The 22,515-nt window shown below is 44.4% G+C and overlaps 1 long non-coding RNA gene across 1 annotated transcript in view; it reads left to right on the top strand.

The window, feature by feature from the left end:
- The window catches only part of LOC147665034 (uncharacterized), a 52,451-nt gene extending 42,808 nt beyond the window's left edge, over positions 1–9,643 (top strand). Inside the window, exon 3 of the long non-coding RNA XR_015305059.1 lies at positions 8,909–9,643. This is a non-coding gene — a long non-coding RNA (uncharacterized LOC147665034). The remainder of the gene's footprint in view (positions 1–8,908) is intronic.
- Positions 9,644–22,515: the final 12,872 nt, after the last annotated feature.

The following is a 22,515-nucleotide window of genomic DNA, read 5'->3' as shown; positions in this document are numbered from 1 at the left end:
TTAAGACGCTGACACTGACACACAAGGCGCTCTTCGGTTCAGGAGCAAAATACCTTCAGTGCAGGCTAGGCTTCTATCGCCCGGCCCGTGCTTTGCGTTCTGAATCTTTGTTTCTTGCGAAGGTCCCTCGAATAAAGAAGGCCCGTATTGGGGGAGTTCTTTCGGGTTAAGGGCACCACAGCTTTGGAATGCTCTGCCATTGACCCTACGGGGTAACTCTGACCTATTGTCCTTTAGGAGGGACCTTAAAACGTGGCTCTTTACCCTGTAAGATGCTCTTTACCCTGTAAGATGCTTTTCCCGTTGTTTAGTTGTTCCCCTTTTCCTTTTTTCTCGATACCTGTGTTGTGTTGTTTTTTTCTGCTGTTATGAGCCGCCAATTAAAGCACCGGGACACTCCAGTAGAGTAGCCGTGCGCTATAGAAATCTTAAATAACATAACATAACATAACCTAACAACTCTGTTAAACTTTCTGTACTTCTCTTGCCTCTACCTGCACCCCTCTTGCCTCTTTCTGCACCTCTGTTGTTTTTTTTCTGCACTTCTCTTGCCTCTATCTGCAACTCTATCGCCTTTTTCTGCAGTTCTCTTGCCTTCTTCTTCCCCTTTGCTGCTTCTTTGTGCCTTTCTCTTGCCTTTTTCTGCATCCATTTTGCTTCTTTCTTTACCTCCCCTGCTTCTTTCTGCACCTGTTGCCTCATTCTGTACCCCTCTTCCCTCTTTTAGGACCCCTCCTTCCACTTTCTGCACCTCTCTTGCCTCTCTCTGTACTTCTCTTTCTACATTTCTGTTGATTGTTTCTGGATGTCTCTTGCCTCTTTCTGCACCTCTCTTGCTTCTTTCTGCACACCTCTTTCCTCTTTCTACAACTCCCTTGCCTCTTTCTGCACCTGATGCTTTTTTCTGTACTTCTCTTACCTTTGTCTGTGTATTTTTTGCCTCCTTCTGCTCTTCTCTTGCCTTTTTCTGCACTTCTCTTGCTTCTTTCTGCACTTCTCTTGGTTCTTTCTGTACTTCCACCGCCTCTTTTTGCACTTCTATTGCCTCTTTCTGCACATCTGTGGCTTCTTTTAGCACTTGTCTTGATTGTTTTTCCCCCTCTCCTGCTTCTTTCTGCACCCCTCTTGCGTCTTTCTGCACCCCTCCTCCCTCTTTCTGCACCTCTTTTCCCACTTTCTACAGTTCTCCTGCCTCTTTCTGTACCGCTGTTGGTTCTTCTGTACTTCTCTTGCCTCTTTAGCATCCCTCTCGCCTCTGTCTGCACCTCTGTTGGTTCTTTCTTTCCGCAAATCTCTTGCCTCTTTCTGCACCTGTTTTGCCTTTCTCTGTGCACCTCTTGCCTCTTTCTGCACTTCTCTTGCTTCTTTCTACATTTCTGTTGCTTGTTTCTAGACTTCTCCTGCCTCTTTCGGTACCTCTCTTGCTTCTTTCTACATCCCTCTTCCCTCTTTCTGTGCACCTCTCTTGCCTGATTCTGCACCTCTCTTGCCTCTTTCTATAGTTCTCTTGCCTTTTTCTGTATCTCTGTTGCTTCTTTCTGCACTTCTCTCGCCTCTTTCTGCATCCATGTTGCTTCTTTCTGCACCCTCCTTCTACTTTCTGCACCTCTCTTGCCTCTATCTGCAATTCTCTTTCTACATTTCTGTTGCTTGTTTCTGGATGTCTCTTGCCTCTTACTGCATCTCTTGTGCTTCTTTTTACACCTCTCTTCCCTCTTTCTGCACCTCCCTTGCCTCTTTATGCACCTGTGTTGCTTTTTACTGTACTTCTTTTGCCTCTTTCAGCACCTTCCTTGCCTCTGTCTGCACCAATGTTGGGTCTTTCTGCAGTTCTCATGCTTCTTTCTGCACCTCTCTTACCTTTTTCTGCACATCCTTTGCCTCTTTCTGCACTTCTCTTGCTTCTTTCTGTACTACTATGGCCTATTTATGCACTTTTATTGCCTCTTTCTGCCCTCTGTTGAAATTTCTGTACTTCTCTTGCCTCTACCTGTACCCCTCTTGCCTCTTTCTGCACCTCTGGTGTTTTTTTTCTGCACTTCTCTTGCCTCTATCTGCAACTCTATCGCCTCTTTCTGCAGTTCTCTGGCCTTCTTCTTCCCCTTTGTTGCTTCTTTGTGCCTTTCTCTTGCCTCTTTCTGCATCCATTTTGCTTTTTTCTTTACCTCTCCTGCTTCTTTCTGCACCTGTTGCCTCATTCTGTACCCCTCTTCCCTCGTTTAGGACCCCTCCTTCCACTTTCTGCACCTCTCTTGCCTCTCTCTGTACTTCTCTTTCTACATTTCTGTTGTTTATTTCTGGATGTCTCCTGCCTCTTTCTGCACCTCTCTTGCTTCTGTCTGCACATCTTTTTCCTCTTTCTACAACTCCCTTGCCTCTTTCTGCACCTGATGCTTTTTTCTGTACTTCTCTTGATTTTTCTGTGTATATTTTGCCTACTTCTGCTCTTCTCTTGCCTTTTTCTGCACTTCTCTTGCTTCTTTCTGCACTTCTCTTGCTTCTTTCTGTACTTCCCCGGCCTATTTCTGCACTTCTATTGCCTCTTTCTGCACATCTGTTGGTTGTTTCTGCACTTCCCTTGCCTCTTTCTCCACCTCTGTGGCTTCTTTTAGCACTTGTCTTGATTGTTTTCCCCCTCTCCTGCTTCTTTCTGCACCCCTCTTGCGTCTTTCTGCACCCCTCCTCCCTCTTTCTGCACCTCTCTTCCTACTTTCTACAGTTCTCTTGCCTCTTTCTGTACCTCTGTTGGTTCTTCTGTACTTCTCTTGCTCTTTAGCATCCCTCTCACCTCTGTCTGCACCTCTGTTGGTTCTTTCTTTCCGCAAATCTCTTGCCTCTTTCTGCACCTGTTTTGCCTTTCTCTGTGCACCTCTTGCCTCTTTCTGCACCTCTCTTGCCTCTTTCTATAGTTCTCTTGCCTTTTTCTGCACTTCTGTTGATTCTTTCTGCACTTCTTGTGCCTCTTTCAGCTCCCCTCTTGTCTCTGTCTGCACCTCTGTTGATTCTTTCTGCAGCTCTCTTGCCTCTTTCTACACCTGTCTTGCTTTTTCCGTGAATCTCTTGCCTCTTTTTACACTTCTCATGCCTATTTCTGTAATTCTCTTGCCTCTTTCTGCACTTCTCTTACCTATTTCTGCACTGCTCTTGCTTCTTTCTGCTCCTCTCTTGTTTCTTTTTGTACTCCAGTTGCCTCTTACTGCACTCGTCTTCCCTCTTTGTGCACCTCTCTTGTCTCTTTGTGCACCTCTTTGCTTCTTTCTGCACTTCTCTTGCCTCTTTCTGTACCTCTGGTGCTTCTTTCTGCACTTCTCTTCCCTCTTTGCACATTTCTGTTCCTTCTTTCAGCACTTCTCTTGCCTCTTTCGGTACCCCTGTTCCCTCTTTCTGCACCTCTCTTGCCTGTTTCTTCAACTCTCTTGCCTCTTTTTGCAGTTCTCTTTCCTGTTTGTGCAACTCTCTTGCCTCTTTCTACTCTTCTCTTGTCTCTTTCTACACTTGTCTTGCCTCTTTCTGCACTTCTCTTGCCTCTTTCTGCACATTTATTACTCTTTCTGCATCTCTCTTATTTTTTTCTACACTTCTCTTGAAATGGGAAGTGCAAGCTGTTAATTTTAAAGGTCTGCATGCTCTCATGACTGAGGTATATGTCTACTTTTACATGTATTCTCACATGTGTTATGGATCTGAAGATAATAGCTTAAAATGGGGTCGCTTCTCTTATAGATGGTCAAATCTTGTTAGTTCTGCTCTGTCATTCGGTTGCACAGGCAGACATGTTTTATGTAGGTGTTATAGAGCCCCTCAAATGTACTATTGAATATGCATGTGCCCTGTATTAGGAGCAGAAAGGGATACATGCACCATCTTGTACACAAATTTACAGAGTATGTTGTCTGAAACCCAGATATTCAAGTTTTTGTACATTTAATTTTATGTAACATGTCACCAGGTAAAAGCAGAGACACACACATGCATACCTTCACAAACTTGGGCAGTCTTGCAAAAGTGATAGGGTTAGGATTGCTGTTTTACATTTGGTAGGCCAACAAATTCTGAACAGTCGATGAACAGTAAACCTTCAAGAGAAAAGGGAGGTTTAAGACATCTTGGGAAAAGGATTAATAATTAGGCTACTTTGTACGAATCTGTGGAAAGGTACAGTCGAAGTAGGCTTCTTTCTGCACCTCTGTTGCTTCTTTCTGTACTTCTCTTGCTTCTTTTTGCACCTTTCTTACTCTTTCTGGACTTATGTTGCCTTTTTCTGCACTTCTCTTGCTTATTGTTGCACCTTTCTCGCTCTTTCTGCACATGTCCTACCTATGTAGGCATATTTAGAAATTAGGATTTAAAAAACCTTAGACATTCACTGAAAAAAACAGAGGTTTCAGGAAAATTATAGTTAGGAATTAGCAGTTAAAAAGCCTTTCAAATTTACTGAAAAAACACAGGTTTCAGGGATGTTATAGTTAGTTGGGCTTTCACTCGTAAAGAAAAACAGAGAAATGTGTCCGTTATAGGTTACAAATGGGGGTGGGGTCGCACACTACTCACACCGGCGGTATCGCCCCTAAGGACTCGGGTTAATGTAGCTACGTGTTCCGCGATGCATCTTCTTTCGATTCTCTGCTATCTTCGCTGTCTTCGCCATCCCTGGACACGTGTTTCAGGGTATCACCCCTTGTCAGCAGGGATAGGCCATGTTCTGGGGTTGCCGGTGGCTGCCAAATATCTGCCAGGTTTAGTACCACTCAGGCGCGCAGGTGCGGGGTCCCAGGCTCGTCAGCCAACTGCTCAAGGGAGCTTTAACATTACAAATGGGGGTGGGGTCGCACACTACTCACACACCGGCGGTATCGCCCCTAAGGACTCTGGTTAATGTAGTTACATGTTCCGCGGTGCATCTTCATTCGATTCTCTGCTATCTTCGCTGTCTTCGCCATCCCTGGACACGTGTTTCGGGGTATCACCCCTCGTCAGCAGGGATAGGCAACCCCAGAACACGGCCTATCCCTGCTGACGAGGGGTGATACCCCGAAACACGTTTCCAGGGATGGCGAAGACAGCGATACTGCCGGTGTGTGAGTAGTGTGCGACCCCACCCCCATTTGTAGTGTCCGTTATAGGTAGTGGAGCTAACTATAACTCACACACCCGCAATGCTCTCGCTGGGTAATCTGCAGGGCTGGTGTAAACCAGAGGACATAGGTCCATGTCCCTGTGATAATTTTTCATCACAGGATACACTGCACTTTATAATGTTCTGTGACTCTTACAATGAAATTCGCAGGAGATTTTTAGTTCCTCAATTGAGGGAAAAGGCCTTTTTACAGGTTAGACCGGCATTACTTTATCTCCAACTGCTAAATAAGACATGGGATATTTTTAATATTAAGCAAAAAGAATGTAAAAAGAATGTGTGGGCAATGCACTGCGTGGTTGAAAAAGATTCGGAGACCTCGTTAGTCCCCTCACAGAATCCCGTTCCGGTAAGCGCTTAGCTCAGCCTCTGTTAGCCAGCCGTTATCACGTTTACACTCGCCCACGGAGTGTTCCTTCAAACGCTAATTTATTTCATTCTATTCGTTACAGCACCGCATTAAAGCTGCATTTATACGTGAGCATTTTTCAGTTCATTCTGTTACTCCCCGATTGCCGCCACCCGCTTACAGACTCATTTTCACTTTCCCTGGGTGCGCCCTTTATTCTACAGTACTTTCAGCCGACTTGGCAACCCATACTACTTTTACCGGTTTCCTCTATACTCATCACACACGCATGTTTTTTTAATCACCACTGGGAAACGTTTGTTTTTAAACATCGTTATATGACCACAATACCATGTAATTTTGATGCAAATGTAGATCGTTCTTATTTTCAGAGCTCCTTGAGAAAGGGCAACTGGCCCGAAATGCATTGGAGCGATGATGATTTTGTATAAAGTCATGTGAATTGGATGAAATTAATCCACTAATGAAAGACTAGCAACAATACATTTAAATTAAAGAAACTTTGAAAAATCAACGGAGTCTATCCATATTTGAACCAGAGGGAGTGCCCAAATACTGGGATGTGCACACTGACTGTGTTCACACACATCTAAGACTCATATTTTTAATATTGCCAGTTTTCTAGTTGCAGTGGTTCGTCTTAGGAAAAAAAGGTATCCAATGCTAAACATTACATGAAAATGTGTGTTTTATTTTTTTATGAAATTTTAAGCTTTAATGTATTTTATAATTGATCCTGTTGTATTAATTCTTCTTTTAACATCGCCCATACGTCTTATTGATCATATTATTGTATTATATTGTGTATCGTGTACTGTACTTTTATGATTTTAATTTATCGAATAAAGTGATTTCACTGACTGACTGACTGACAGTACAGGCATAGTAACAATCAATTTTTTTTTAAACAGTCCGTAATAACATGGATTTTCCTTCTTGGAGTCGAGACTTCCTAAAGCTCTGAGGGAGAGAAAGGGTCCACAAAAGTGCATGTGCATTCGATATAATAAATTAATAACCATCATACAAAAGCAGGAGCCTAGAGTTAGTAAAGTCTGCCTGACCTCCAATTGACGAATACGGACTTTAAAAGTGCCTGTGCCTAAAGTGCAAAGGGATCTGAAGATTGAATACAATGACCCAAAATCTGGTTTGGTTCAAACTATCTAAGAAAATAATAAGAGCGATAAAAACAATTATAATGAAGACCAGGAAGTATAGCAGCAAAAGTTTATGCCGTAAGAGTTAATGGCATGACCTGTCATGCAGTACAATTCCATGTTTAGTACAAAACAAAATTAATGGATAGCTACTTATATAAAATCATTTAGGAAATATTAAAATACAAAAGGATTACGTCAGTTACATGGTCAAAGCGTGTTATCTACTAATCCATATTTTACCTAGAAAGTTTGCAACGTCACAGAGAATTAGTATGCTGGAGTCAGATTTTCAGGCATGCAACGCATCACTGTGACAGCGGGTACCTAGCTGTTTGCAAATAGGAGCTATCCGCCTAGATCTCAATTGGTGGTACCTAGTGCATGCCAAAAGTATGTGACTATCATATGCACTCATACACCCATACAGACACTCACAAACCGCCAATCACTCATTGAATTACTCACACACCTAGGCATTCATGCAAACAATCAATCACACTTCCCTTTACTCACCTATACAGTTATACAAACACCACTTCCCTTATTTATATTTCCGGGGTGCAACAGGGTGTCCTTTTGACACTCTAGTTATGATGGGATAAACTCTCATCTAGTTGCGCACTGTTCACATGGTGTTGTCCTACACCTTAGTTAATTATACATTATCAACTCTGTATACAATTGTCAATCAGTTATTTAATATCATAATCTGATTCTCTTAAATCAATCAACTAGTAATACATTCCATAATCTTTGTACAATTGTAAATGACTTTTTGTCACAATATTTACTTTTATGCAATATTCTCTATAATGACATTTCATAACCAATCATGATTTGAAACATTTCACATTTTTTCAATTCCTGCCCAATGCATTTCGGCACTGAATAGTGCCTTCATCAGGGGATGATCTCTCAATATTGTTTGTGTGCTCAGTCAGCCAATGCTTTCTGGGATTTGGTGTTCTTATCTGGACTGGTTATAACGACCTGGTTATAAAATGTCATTATAGAGAATATTGCATAAATGTAAATATTGTGACAAAAAGTCAATTACAATTGTACAAAGATTATGGAATGTATTACTAGTTGATTGATTTAAGAGAATCAGATTATGATATTAAATAACTGATTGACAATTGTATACAAAGTTGATATTGTATAATTAACTAAGGTGTAGGACAACACCATTTGAACAGTGCGCAACTAGATGAGAGTTTATCCCATCATAACTAGTGTTTCAACCACAGGCGTGACAAACCTGAATAGTTGCAGCACCACTAGATTAGATTGAAAATATTAGTTTAGATAGGGGTGCTCCTCACACACCCCCTGAACTGTTCTTTTGACACTCTGGCACCCTTGAAATTGCATTCTCAATTTGTCATTCTCTCATTGCAAATCGCATATTGAGAATGTCTTCCCATTCATTCCTATGGGGCTCCTAGCCCACAGGAATGAATGGGAAGGAATTCCTTATTTGCGAATCTCAATTTATGATTCACAAATAAGGAATATGTTGGATTCGCGGAATTTTAGTAAATCCTACATACATTGCATTTTGCGATTCTCTAATTGTGATTCAGACACTCAGGCACCCATACAGGTACTCAGACAACCAATCATTAACCCATATAGACACTTGTGTAGTTACTCACCAACCCATGCAGCCGCTTACACACCAACTGACAGACTAATACAGATATTCACACAGATTAGTCACTAACCCATACATTCAGTAAAACACGTTTAATCAGTCACTTATACAGTCAGTCACGCACCTACTAAATCATCCATTCAAACACTTAGTCATTCTTCAATACACCTTGGTGTGTGTATATAGATATATAATGAAAGAGTGAAGCTATAAAAACAGAGGAGCTTATTAAATGGACTCACTCATGTTTGTTAAAAGGGCCCTCACTCACCAACCTAGTTGATGACATGCTTCATCATTGGGCCCCCAGCAGAGAGGCCGAGTGCCTCTCCGGTGTGTTATGACGCCTGATTGCAGCAGAGCAGGTTTTTTTGGGTGACAAGTGCTGGTGCATAAGGTGAGATTAAAATGGGCTTACTGCTGACCAAGAAACTTTTAAGTAGGTGGAGAGTAAGGCCGGTTTAAAAAGTCAAAGTGGATGCTGTGATTGAGTAAATTGCTCAAGTGCATCCAAGGTTTAGCTTGTCTATATCTTTACAGCTTCATAATTGTATTGATTGTATTCTTCATTTGCTCCTTAGATATTTAATCTGCTCCTCCACCACCCCCTATTAATGACAAGCTCCTGCTCCGCCTGCGCTTGTCAATGGAGGCGCCGGACAGATCTCGCTCTTCTGTGACCGACATCAAGAATCCTTTCCAGAGTCCACTGCATGAAGGACCCTTCGATGAGGGAAGGATGTGCTTTGCTGACACCTCTGCGTCTTTCTGATCATACCCCTTTAGACAGAATATTAGACAGCCCTGTGTGAACCCAAAGCATTCAGGAACTCCCTGTACATTGCAGATTACTTGTGGCAGACAGACACGTGTCTGGATAAGATCAACCCCATGACTTCTGAAGATAGATTTGCATAGCCCATCTCTGACAATACCTTTTAGCTTGATCAGTGGTGGGGGCTCTTTAGGGATCATATGGAGACCGATGCACATCATGAGTGTCTGATAAGAGTATTTGTTGAGCCAGACACAAAGCCTGATTTACTTTTGACAATACCAGCTGACCCCCTTGACACTGTCCCTTGGATGAGGGCAGAGCTCCCCTTGACACTGTCCCTTGGATGAGGGCAGGGGCTATAGGTAGATTCAGATCCAGGTGTTGTGTTACTTTGCCTTCTGTCTTTCTTCCATCTGTATCCTTGTCTTGTACACTGTGTTACTGTTTCAGAGAAAAGGAAGAATGCCTTGCTTGTAGTTCTGTAATTGATTTAAAAAATGTTGAAACTTCAAATACGCAATAAAATCTTAATGCTTTACCATTGTGGGGTGTCATTCTTATTTGCACTGCACAGAGATTTTATTACTGTACATTGCACTAAAGTAAACAGTGAGGTTTTAATGGACAAACCCTTTGAGAGCCAAAAACCTTTACTTTATTGTTTGCTCTGGTTCATTGGCCCATTAATGTAAGTAAATACAAAATGTATGCCACAATTTAAAAGTATAAAATCTTGATAGTATACTTCAGCTAAACAAATTCTTTTGCTTCATAAATGCTAAAGAAAAACAATTGAATCACAGAAATCATATCTTACATAGAAAAAGCTTTATTCGAGTTATACACTCATAAAAGCACACACATGTAAATACATACATTTCTTAAAACTTCAAACATTCTATAACAGTAAATTTATAATTAAAAATACATACTACATAGCATAAAAATTGTTATCAATTAGGATTAAAATAGCTTTTTCATGATATGCGGAAACTAAATGCATATTACAATATAGAAACCTCCGCGTTACGGACCATTCCCGAGTTTATACAATAAAAACTGATACCATGCATATTAGCCGCATTTTAAAGTTAAAATTCATATATATCACCCAGTTGTTGTCTGCAAGGATAAATCATACATAGGAAATGTAAAATTCAGAACACATTAGAGGATAAAGCCCTCCTTCTTATGGACCAAGCCCACCCCAAATATTTAGCAGTTCCAACTACGATTGACATTTCAGTGGAGGAACAAATAATTCTCAACCCCTCAACACCACTTTGGACACCGAGGTTCCTACAAACTGGAGCCAACCAAGATTTTCTTGGATTTGCATAAGCATCGCATAAAAAAAGAAAGTGTGCGATGCTTTCCTTAGGGGCCCCACATGACGGACAACACGAGCCACTATTAGATCTCCATCTGGACGTCACACACCTCAAGGGGAGAGAACCTGCCCTTAACTGGAAAAATAATTTCCTGTCTAATGGAACAGTTATGCTGTCCCAATACTTTTCTAGGGAAGGTCTTTGTTTAATTTCCATGAATCTACCCCCCATGGATTCCGAGGTTACGCTCCTCCAAAGTTTCTGATCTATATGGTTCCAGTATAGTTCTTTAATACAGGATTTACTAGGGAATACTTCCCCAAGTGGGTTTTCCCATAATTTGGAGAGCCCAAGCTCAGCAAGGATATCCCTTAGCTTTTTTAACCATGTGATTTTGTGAAAAACATCTAATTTGGCTAATGCTAAGAACCCCTCAGCATAGTGTCTTATTTCCACGGTTGTCCATAGCCGTCTCCAATAGAGGATAGGCCTCAGTAGGGCACGGTCACTAAGCGATCTTCTACCTAGATCCAAACCAAGCGGTATCAGTGGGGTACTTTGGGGGAGGCTAGTTATCCCTCTCACAAACCTGTTCTCAGATCTTTGAAGGGTGGTAAGACTCTCAAAGCCCCAGACTTCAGCCCCATAAAGGGTTGCGCCCAAGGCTTTTGCGTCATAAACCATGAGAACAGGTTTTATAGGCCTGGTTTTGGATTTTATTTGCTCAACACTGAGTGCTCCAGAAATCTGCTGGTGTTTCAACACCGCCTTCTCTATGTGTCTTGACCAACCAAGTTTACTTGAGATCTCGACCCCAAGGTATGTAAAAACATTTACCAACTCTAATTTGATATTGTTCAAATATACATTTGGTCGAGATTGACACTTTTGCCCAAAGGCCATCAACTTGGTTTTGTTTACATTAACCTCAAGACCCCGTTCTTTACAGAATGAGTCAAAAATGTTCAATGCTCGCTGGAGACCCGACGGGGTTTTGGACACGATCAAAGTGTCGTCAGCGAACATCAGAATTGGAACTCTGATGCCCGCTAACGAAGGTGCGTCAACCATTGCGTCCATCATCCTGTCTACAATGCCATTAATGAACAGGGAGAACAGCAGGGGTGCCATTGCACATCCCTGCCGGACCCCCCGCTCAACTGGGAAATTGGTGGTGGCTTCCCCATTCCTCCCCCACTGGACCTTTGCATAGTTACTTTCATGCAGACGCATTATCAGCGTAAGCAAATCAGGTGGGACCCCTATTTTGGACAGAACCTCCCACAGCGTGCACCTGGGCACCAGATCAAAGGCAGCCCTTAGATCTACAAATGCTACATAGAGGCTGCCTTTGCCCAGGAGTACAGTCCCCCACCGCAACATGGTGAAACGAAAAATTTGGTCGACCGTACTAGTTGCACGTCTGAATCCTGCCTGGAAGGGGGATAAAGCATTTTTGTCATCTACCCAGGCCATGAGTTTGTCGACCAGCATCTTCCCCACTACTTTTTGCATTGTGGGCAGCAAACTTATTGGTCTATAATTTGCCGGGAGTGACCGATCGCCTTTCTTAAAGATCGTATTATTATTGCCCCCTTCCATATATTTGGGATTTTTGCCCCTTTCGCTAGGCCGTTTCCCAACAAGGTCGCGTATTTTGCCCACTGAACCTTGTCATGTTTAAAGATATCTGAAGGGATTCCATCTAACCCAGGGGCTTTCCCCCCCTGCAAGCTTGCTATTACGTGTTCCGCGTCCTTAGTTGAAAATAAATCACCCTTGCAAAATACCATAGGGATTGGTTCAATGGCCATTATATCCCTACTCTCAGCATACTGGGGTTTAAAATATTCGACCCACAACGCCTCATCGACATTGTTGTCAGGATTGTTGGGGGCGCCCCCTCTTCCCCATTTCACAATTTTCCAGAAAAGTCTGGAATCCTTCTGCCCTGAAGCCTCGAGTAGCTCCTCCCAGTACTCCTCGTCCCACAGCTTCTTGGCCTTGCGGATACTGTCATTATAATATTTCCTAGTGGAGCTAATCGAGGCCTTATCCCTGCTTTTGAGTGCTCTGCCCAACTCCAATCTGGCCACCCTGCACTGTTTATTGAACCAGGTCGCCATTATGATTGGTACTTTTCTGGTAATCTTTGAAGGCTTGGTAAAGTGTAGTTTTATCAAAGAGAAGAATGTGTCATGTATATCAGTTATTTGGACAGAGTCTGGTGTTACCGGGTCTGCTTTTGCCAAGGCCTCAGACACAGAGGGGGTTATGGTCACTTTCTACTCTCCCCACAATTTCCATGTCACCCACGCCACACCATAACTCAAGACTACAGATGACATAGTCAATCCTACTTTTATTATGTCCATTATCGAATGTACAGTTACCACCTTGGTCGCTTTTTGTCCTGCCATTAAGGGCCCTCAAACCATACTCCAGACATAACGCATTCAACAACAGAATATCTTTTGTCCACCGCTTCACAGGTATGAGGTTTAGATTTGGGATGCCCCAAAGGGCATCTTCCTCTATTCCTATTGGGTATGCAGTATTTTCTAAAGGCTCAAATGTCCTATTCAAATCACCAGCCAAGATTACTCTGTTTCCAAGTGACCGGGATTCGAGGGAGGCGGATAAGACCTCTAGGGTAGCAGAATTCCCAAGACTCTTGCCCCTAGCATATATGTTATAGATGTCTATCAAGCCACCCTTTCCTACAGATAATCTCAATAATTGTATAACTTTGCAACCTAGATCAATAATTTTTACTTTGACATTAGAGTTTTGCTTGATCCAAATTGCGAGGCCTCCCATAGGTCTACCCCTGGGGCCTCTCGTAGCTGGTATACAAAAATTTAAATATCCTGGGAGATATATTGGGTCGCAAGCCCACGTCTCTTGGAATAGGCACATTTCAAACCCACTTACAAAATCAATCCAGTGCTGTGACAACAATCTGACCCCCAGCCCCGCTATATTCCATGACAAAAGTCTCTCCAGGGTATTTTCTATACAAGTCCCCTTTTCGTTAGATGCCATGGGCAAGAAATCATCCAGCTTCCCACAATCACAATCCTTTCCTAGAACAATATTTGTACTGTTTGCATCTATTCCCTCCTTGATGCAAATAGTGATTGGAATGGCTAGTTCACCCACACAACCTGCCAGACTTGCAATGATGCTCCCATCACTCACATTCGCTACTTCAGATGTTGGGCTCATTTCAACTTCATTGTGTATCATTGTTTCAACAGGATTACTTCCCCCCACCTTTTCCCCTTCCAGATGTAATTGCTCAACTGATCTTTGTCAACATCCCCATCTCATCTGCCCCTGCCCATTCTGGTGAATAAATGCCGGTATATAGCAATTATTTGTTCTTGATATGGGAGCAGCAGTGGGGCCAGCCTCTACCCCAGTATAGAGACTGGATCTCGATAGGTCCCTACAGCCCCCTGGGTAGATGACCGGTCTGGGATAAAAGAAAGTGAGGTCCACAACCCCAATCCCACCAATGCTAATATTCCAACCAGGTCCCGTTATCAGCCCCACAACCCTTGGATCCTGGAAGTTAATTATAATACACTCACCCCCCTGCTTTTTTAGGGTATTCCCTATCCAGTTGACCCTTCTTGCCCCAATTATCAGGCCATCCACTCCCCCTGGCAGGGGTCTATTGACACGAAGCCAATGCATGGCCTTGTTTTTTAACGTGTCATAAGTTTCTCTTTGGCCCTCCATTAACGGTGGAACATTCGTAAGTATGGCCACGTATGGGTGGGAGTCCGGGGTGAGCTGTACTGGGGGGATCCTAGTCAGCAGTTTATTTATATGGGGTTTTGTTTGTGCTTGCTCTGGGAGAACACGGCACTGTGTAAGGATGTTTTCCACTGCCACAACAGGATTAGTCCCGTTCCCGTTGCTAGGGGCATTCCTCGTTGGACCACCACCCATTGCTATCTGGGAGGTAGGCCCCCCTTGTTCCCGTTGCCATTACTAGAAGGGATTTTATCCTTTCCTGGCCTTTTTGCAACAGTTTTCCCCGGTCCGGTCGGCAGAAGTGTGGCATTTTTACTGATAATGGTGGGCAAGTTTTTCACACTATCCTTACTACCCTTGTTGGTAATATTATTGGGCTTAGTTTTCCCACAACTACTAATGATTTTGGTGGACATTAATTCAGATACATTCTTACTATTCGCCCCTTTATTTTCCTGGACAGGAGTAACACTTACAGGCGGGGATTGTAAGTCTACCAACGCGACTCCTTGGTCTTTATCAACTATCTGTGGGTGTTTCCCAATCTCACCCATTTTATTGCCAGCCTTAATTAGAGATTTAATAGAAAAAAATTATCTAAGCTAGCTTGTTCTAGGTGGTCAAGTTGTTCAGCTAGCTTTTGCAGTCTGAGCTCTACGGGATGTAGGAGGGAACGCATTATTTTTTCCACTTCTACCAGGAAATCATGATTGGGAGATAGTTGCCCCGGCTTTGCTATGCAGGTTGAATCTACGGCTGGTACAGCCAATTTTGTAGAAGGCACCATAATTACAGGGTCCACTTCTAATTGGACTGCTATAGCCTCCCCCATTGGCATTGCTGCGCCATTCTTTGCAGGATCCTGACTTAAGAATGGTTTGGTACCCAGCTTCCTGTACTTTCTAGCAGGTTTTTGAGGTTGTGGTTTTTTAACAGTAACTCCCCATTTCCTTTTAACACCGGGCTTGGGTTTAAGCACTTCCAAATGCACACAGGGTTTTTCCACAACTCCTTTCTCATTAGATAATTGACTAGGTACATCAGAATGCTCAACAGATAGACTAGTTGCTTCAGTGACTAATGATGAGATGTCAGCTACCTCATTATGGGAGGGTAAATCAAGTAGTAGGTCTTGAGTGGCTGGTAAAACAATAGATGACAGAGGTGTAACCAACGCAGGAAAGTTCAGACCATGGTTTTTCTCAGGCTGGTTTTTCAAAAGCTCAATTGAGAGCCTACGCCCAGCTCGTCTCTCCGCCAGTGCGATCTCTTTATCAATGTCCTGTGGCAAGCGTTTGAAGTAGGAATCAAGGGGGCCCATGACAGCCGGCTCTGCCTCGGCCATTGGAGGCAACAGGGTAGAGGTGCTTGTTGAGCAAGCCATAGTACAGGGATCCACCCTTCAACCCCCCAATGAACACACAAGTCACGAATCAGTTAATATATCAGCAGGTGGGTCTATACCTGGACCGTAGATGTTAATGGGGTAGCCCAGCCCGGCCTCCCTCGGCCCCGGACGGCCACAGACGGTCCCGCCCTTGTCCCGGGCTTCTCCCGGCGTTCCCACGCGCTCCCGCGCAGCGGGAGATCAAAGAGCTTAATATAGTATAGTACAACGTAGGTTAAGGGGTGGGAGGGGTCGGGGAGAGCGGCCCAGGTGTGGCTAGTCAGGCAGGCGGGCGCTCCTGGGATATGCAGTCCCAGTAGAGCGCGCGCACACGCTCGCAGCCCCGGCAATTCTACTTCCCTCGTTGTCCCCTTGGAAGAAGCAGCAGGCGGCACTCCTGTCGTAGCGGGACCCGCGGAGCGGGTTCCGCAAGAAGTAGGCTGTGATTCCAGGTAGGTCGAAACAAAGGTTCTGCAAGGCGTCCCGCTCGCAAGCTCTGCGAGCACAGTAGATGAAGGTTCGGTGAAGGGGTGGGAGGGGTCGGGGAGAGCAGCCCAGGTGTGGCTAGTCAGGCAGGCGGGCGCTCCTGGGATATGCAGTCCCAGTAGAGCGCGCGCACACGCTCGCAGCCCCGGCAATTCTACTTCCCTCGTTGTCCCCTTGGAAGAAGCAGCAGGCGGCACTCCTGTCGCAGCGGGACCCGCGGAGCGGGTTCCGCAAGAAGTAGGCTGTGATTCCAGGCAGGTCAAAACAAAGGTTCTGCAAGGCGTCCCGCTCGCAAGCTCTGCGAGCACAGTAGATGAAGGTTCGGTGAAGGGGTGGGAGGGGTCGGGGAGAGCGGTCCAGGTGTGGCTAGTCAGGCAGGCGGGCGCTCCTGGGATATGCAGTCCCAGTAGAGCGCGCGCACACGCTCGCAGCCCCGGCAATTCTACTTCCCTCGTTGTCCCCTTGGAAGAAGCAGCAGGCGGCACTCCTGTCGCAGCGGGACCCGCAGAGCGGGTTCCGCAAGAAGTAGGCTGTGATTCCAGGTAGGTCGAAACAAAGGTTCTGCAAGGCGTCCCGCTCGCAAGCTCTGCGAGCACAGTAGATGAAGGTTCGGTGAAGGGGTGGGAGGGGTCGGGGAGAGCGGCCCAGGTGTGGCTAGTCAGGCAGGCGGGCGCTCCTGGGATATGCAGTCCCAGTAGAGCGCGCGCACACGCTCGCAGCCCCGGCAATTCTACTTCCCTCGTTGTCCCCTTGGAAGAAGCAGCAGGCGGCACTCCTGTCGCAGGGGGACCCGCGGAGCGGGTTCCGCAAGAAGTAGGCTGTGATTCCAGGTAGGTCGAAACAAAGGTTCTGCAAGGCGTCCCGCTCGCAAGCTCTGCGAGCACAGTAGATGAAGGTTCGGTGAAGGGGTGGGAGGGGTCGGGGAGAGCGGCCCAGGTGTGGCTAGTCAGGCAGGCGGGCGCTCCTGGGATATGCAGTCCCAGTAGAGCGCGCGCACACGCTCGCAGCCCCGGCAATTCTACTTCCCTCGTTGTCCCCTTGGAAGAAGCAGCAGGCGGCACTCCTGTCGCAGCGGGACCCGCGGAGCGGGTTCCGCAAGAAGTAGGCTGTGATTCCAGGTAGGTCGAAACAAAGGTTCTGCAAGGCGTCCCGCTCGCAAGCTCTGCGAGCACAGTAGATGAAGGTTCGGTGAAGGGGTGGGAGGGGTCGGGGAGAGCGGCCCAGGTGTGGCTAGTCAGGCCGGCGGGCGCTCCTGGGATATGCAGTCCCAGTAGAGCGCGCGCACACGCTCGCAGCCCCGGCAATTCTACTTCCCTCGTTGTCCCCTTGGAAGAAGCAGCAGGCGGCACTCCTGTCGCAGCGGGACCCGCGGAGCGGGTTCCGCAAGAAGTAGGCTGTGATTCCAGGTAGGTCGAAACAAAGGTTCTGCAAGGCGTCCCGCTCGCAAGCTCTGCGAGCACAGTAGATGTAGGCTGTGATTCCAGGTAGGTCGAAACAAAGGTTCTGCAAGGCGTCCCATCATATCATTCACGACATTAAAAATAAACTCCATAAAAATATTTACACCCTTTGCATTCAATCTAACATCAGGACTTGATTAATTTTAAGCTTATACCTGATGCCTTCTGCAAAAAGCTGGATACAGCAAACAGTATGCAAGTATTAGTATCTGCTTTGAATGTCATCAACATCAGCCTTTTTTGGCTGAGTTCACACCATGAAAGTATATTAACAACATTAGAAAATATCTTAATAAAAATGCAAAACTAGACAAAACGTCGTAAAATGATTCATTTAAAACCTCAGTTGGATATTAGAAATGACAAAAATAGGGTGGGGAAGAAGTAAAAAAGAATCAAAGGGACTGATTTGGATCTTGGCAGATGGGATACTCCATCACATAGGTGACGGACATGCCGTCCGCCGAAATATGAATCCCATAATACCTTATGGTATTTAGATTTGACATCCACTGAAATCTGAATCAGGCCCTCAGTAGTCAGACAGCCTGCAAGCCAAACCAAGTTGACTGTTCTGGTTGGTTAAATAAATCACAAACAGTCTACTAAAACCTCAGTTTTGGATCTGGTGAGTATTCCGCCTGTGGGTTGAAAAAGCCTCCGAGGAGCCAAGAGATATACATAGGGCGATGGATAACAATGAGTGTCTTCTTTCCAAGGCTGATATGTTCAGTAGTTTATACATACATGTAATAGATTGGTTCCATGGTAATACGCAAATAACACAGTAGTAATTAACTGATCGTCATTAAAAGACAAAAGCTAAAAACATGTAAAGTACGGTCCATAGTCCATCCAAAACTAACTAGGGTACACAATTCAATATCTCTTCATTCGATCACATAGCAATGGATCATAAAAAAGACATGAAAGGGCACAATATACAAAAGCGGCAAAAAAAAAATAGCTACAAAAGAGTAAAATAAGAAGGCATTAGATAAAGTGCAAAAGATATCAATGTAAAAATGCTAAGACCCTAAAAACAGTGAATACATCAAGTACCAAGTGTATATGTGCCATCAATATATTTAAATGTATAAAAGAGTAACAGATTCAAACACATCATGCCCAATAAATACCATTATTAAAACAGCATTGACTTTCGCAACTGTAGAGCGTTCCTTGAAAAGAACCAACTGCTCTGCATACCAATTGGCATTCCAGCTGCTGAAGAAAAAGTAGCACAGCTGTCCACCTCCTGAAGTTTGGATTTCATAAAAGTGGAATTACCTTTTGACCAAGAGGCCATAAAACGTACAAAACAATACTAGGTACAACAACGACTACGGTGAGGTCTCATCACGAGGGCATAGTAAAATGTCGGCAGATACAAATTGTCCTTAGGGGAACCACAGAAATCATCTGCTAGAGCAGGTTTGAAAGTGTGTTAATAGCACCCTTTCCCAGGAATTCTGTACAAGAACCAGGAAGGGAGCTACAGCGTCCACTGTTTGGACAAGGGGGAAATCTCTGACAGATAGTTTCCCTTCTTCCTCCCTCTCTTGACCGGCCTTTCTATGGGAGAGGAAGCAATCCTCTATCCACCCTTTACCCTCCTTGGTAATGCTTCTAGGGTGGTCAAAGACATGAGGAAAGCCTAGGGCAAGGGTGGTCTCTCTAATACATCTGAGCCACGGGGATGCTAGGACCATGGTGACAGGAGAGGCAGTCAGAGATAAAGAGACGGCTAACATCAGCATCTTAATTTAGCCAAATAGAGCACCATAGAAATAAGGGAGCGAGGCGTATATGATCCTTGACATATTCCAGTCCAAACTCCTGATGGACTATAAAATGGGAGGTAGATGACGGAACCCCCAAGGGCAGTCAACAGACTCTGTTCTCTTCCACTAGTGCCCTTATGATGTCCCTTGGCCTCATATTCATGAACCATATATCAGGGAAGGAAGACACTTCCTCATGAAAATGTCTAAAATAGGAATAATAGGCTTGCCCCCAAGGTAGTAACTAGAGAGAAGACAGAGCCAACCGAGCAAGAATACCGGCTTACTCTACTCAAAACACACAGGGACCATGAACAACCTTAATGAACATCATCCCCAAATACGGGAACTGGCTCGCTCTAGCAATGGATTCCTGACAAACACAAATGGGGCAGGTTTTGATCTTATGTGGTCCACATACCATTATGTGTGTCTGACAGATTAGTCTGCAGACCTAGCTTCTCCAAAAAAACAACAAGGAACGTAATCAACTGCTTCAAGCCATTTGCAGTCCTGGCCAGTAGCACAGCGTCATCCGCATAAAGGAGAGCCGGCGTGGGCTCACTTCTCACTATGGGCACATCAGCCCCCACATTTACTACAACGGAATCAAACTAATTAATGTAGAGCAGGTATAGGATCAGGGAAAGCAAACACCCCTGCCTGACCCCACAATTACCTAAGAAGGTTTGTGTGCACTCACCATTGTTGCCATATCTAACTGACGATTTCAAGTTGTTGTAAAAATGCAACAAGATTCGCCTCCGGGCATGAAGATGTTAACATGACCCATGATCCTTGACATATTGTAGTCCATGACTGGTTAACAAAGTCAAAGGCGCTGGATAAATCCAAGAAGGCCAGTTGAAGGGAAGAACCCATGGCATTCTTATATTTAGCTACTAGCAGCTGAGGATTAAGAGAGTGCACAGTAGTTCCAAGGCCTGTCCTGAACCCATACTGCACTGGGGAAATTATGCCATTTCATGATGTCCACTCTAACAAGCGATCCAGTATTATGCGCCCAATTATTTTTGTGACTGAATCAAGGAGGGTGATGGGTTGATAGCATGCATGGTCCACCAAGCTGCCCTTCTTGAAAACTGGAACAAAATCTTATTTGCACCAAGATACGGGAATGCATGTCTTAGACACAGTGTTAAAGACATTGGCATGTAAAGGTGACCAAAATTCCATATTTGTCTTATAGGTCCATAGAGACCCCATGTGGTCCAGGGGTCTTTTTGACAAGGCTATTTTTATTAGATTTAAAACCTCTTTATTAGTAAAGATAATGCCCAATGGCAAGGGTACATCAAGCAGCCCGTCTACCTCACAGCTGGTATTGGATAAATAGATATTACTAAAAAGCATGTTCCATATATCAGGCCGATATGAGAAGTTGCTAAGTCAGGGGGGTAAAGACTGCACTAACGGTCTTCCAATCGACTTGGGTGCCCCTAGCATGAAAAGCAACCTCTAAGGTTTCCCACTTTTCAACCCGCATATCACAGCATATCAGCCTTTCTTGATTTTTGGGAACATTTGTAGTCCTTCCCGCAAGCACTAATAAATCCCTGGTCCCTCGGGATGGACATTAGTGCAAGGTGCAACTTATCCCTTGCAACCCTACTAGACCAATCAAAGCATGACTTCTCCTTCCCAAGGGTGTTACGAGGTGGCTTGGACAAGGACTCCATATATGAGTGGCCAGGGCACTGAAGTGGGTAAGGACAATAGAGGGCTCCAGGACCTCGAACAGACAGCCCAACATTAGACCAGTACACTCACTAACCAGTTGGGCTATCACTTTTTTCATGTCGGCAGAGCGCCAAACTATTCTTCGACCTGCCTCTTTAGTGACCAGTAACTGATTAGCTTCTCTTGCAATAGTCTTCTTGTTTCCAATGACAATAGAGAGGGCTAGGGGGTTTATGGTCATTACAAAGTGTTGCAATCACCCTTCCATCAGCTAACCGGGGGCAGCGTCTCCAAGTGGTGAAGATATAATCTATTACTGACCCCCCCTCTCCCAATATAGGGGGGGCTAATGGCAGAGACATGAACTGGGACATCACGGTCCAAGTCTTGGGATAGCAAAGGGTATGTAATAAAAACCCTCTGGGGTCCATGGCAATATCATAAGCATGGTCTACTCCAGCCAAATCTGGTGCAAAGGTTGCTGATGTCAAGGGCTGCAAGATACCTATCTGTGCATTGAAATTGCCTGCAACAATTAGGTTAAATGGACCATGTGAGTCAGTTGTTTAACTGACCTTTCGTCAATTTGAGGAAACAGGCTGTGCAATATTCTATTATCCCTGAAAGAGAAATCATTATTGTAACAAGCATTTGAAATGCAATCGGTTTCGCCTTTAGTGCTTTATATGTATTTAGCCATGCAGCACATTGGCCTGGGTGCTGAAACTTCTACTGTTCTTTAACATGGAGGGAAAATAAGTACCAAACTGCGTGACATGCCAGGTATAGAAACACATGGAGATAAATATTGTCTTTCAGCTGGTAATGGTATAGTTCAAAGTTCTGTTTTTAATATAAAATCAGGGTCTTTGGCGGTCATATCACTGAAAATACAAGATTTAAAAAAAATATTATGGTCTACGGGTGCTCGTGGAAGACAATTTCTATGGACTGGAATCTAGAAAATGCTAAAGTGATTCTGGTATTTTACTGACCTCTGCTGGTCATTTTCTATCAAGAAAGTTAAATAGAAGTAGTTGCCAGATAAATAAAAAAAGCCCCTCAGCAGAAAGCAATTCTGGTGTTTTACTGACCTCTACTGGTCGTTTTCTATCAAGACAGTTAAATAGAGGCAGTTGAACAGAAAAAAAAGTCCCTAAGCAGAAGCAGACAAGTCCCAGGATCTCCAGAGCCCACAAAGTACATAGACATATAAGTATATAATAAGTGTATATTAAATTAAATACAAGAGGTCTCGAATGCTCAACCTAAAAATTTATTATACAGCTAACGTGTCTGGAACCCCACCTTGACTCGAAGGCTTGCATAAACACATCGCCCAACCGAAATGGGAATATTTTTAACCCTTGCATCCAAGTCACCCTGTACTCGGCCCCATCAGATGGAGAGGCAGCAAGGGTATATGCGATATACCCATCAAGGGCAACATCCTCTCGTGACCTTGTCTGCAGATGAAATAAAACATTGTATCCCTT

The sequence above is a fragment of the Lissotriton vulgaris genome, unplaced genomic scaffold, assembly GCF_964263255.1.
Source record: "Lissotriton vulgaris unplaced genomic scaffold, aLisVul1.2 SCAFFOLD_1749, whole genome shotgun sequence".
Taxonomy (NCBI): Eukaryota; Metazoa; Chordata; class Amphibia; order Caudata; family Salamandridae; genus Lissotriton; species Lissotriton vulgaris.
The sequence above is the reverse complement of the archived record's forward strand: the minus strand, read 5'-3'. Positions and strand labels throughout refer to the sequence as shown.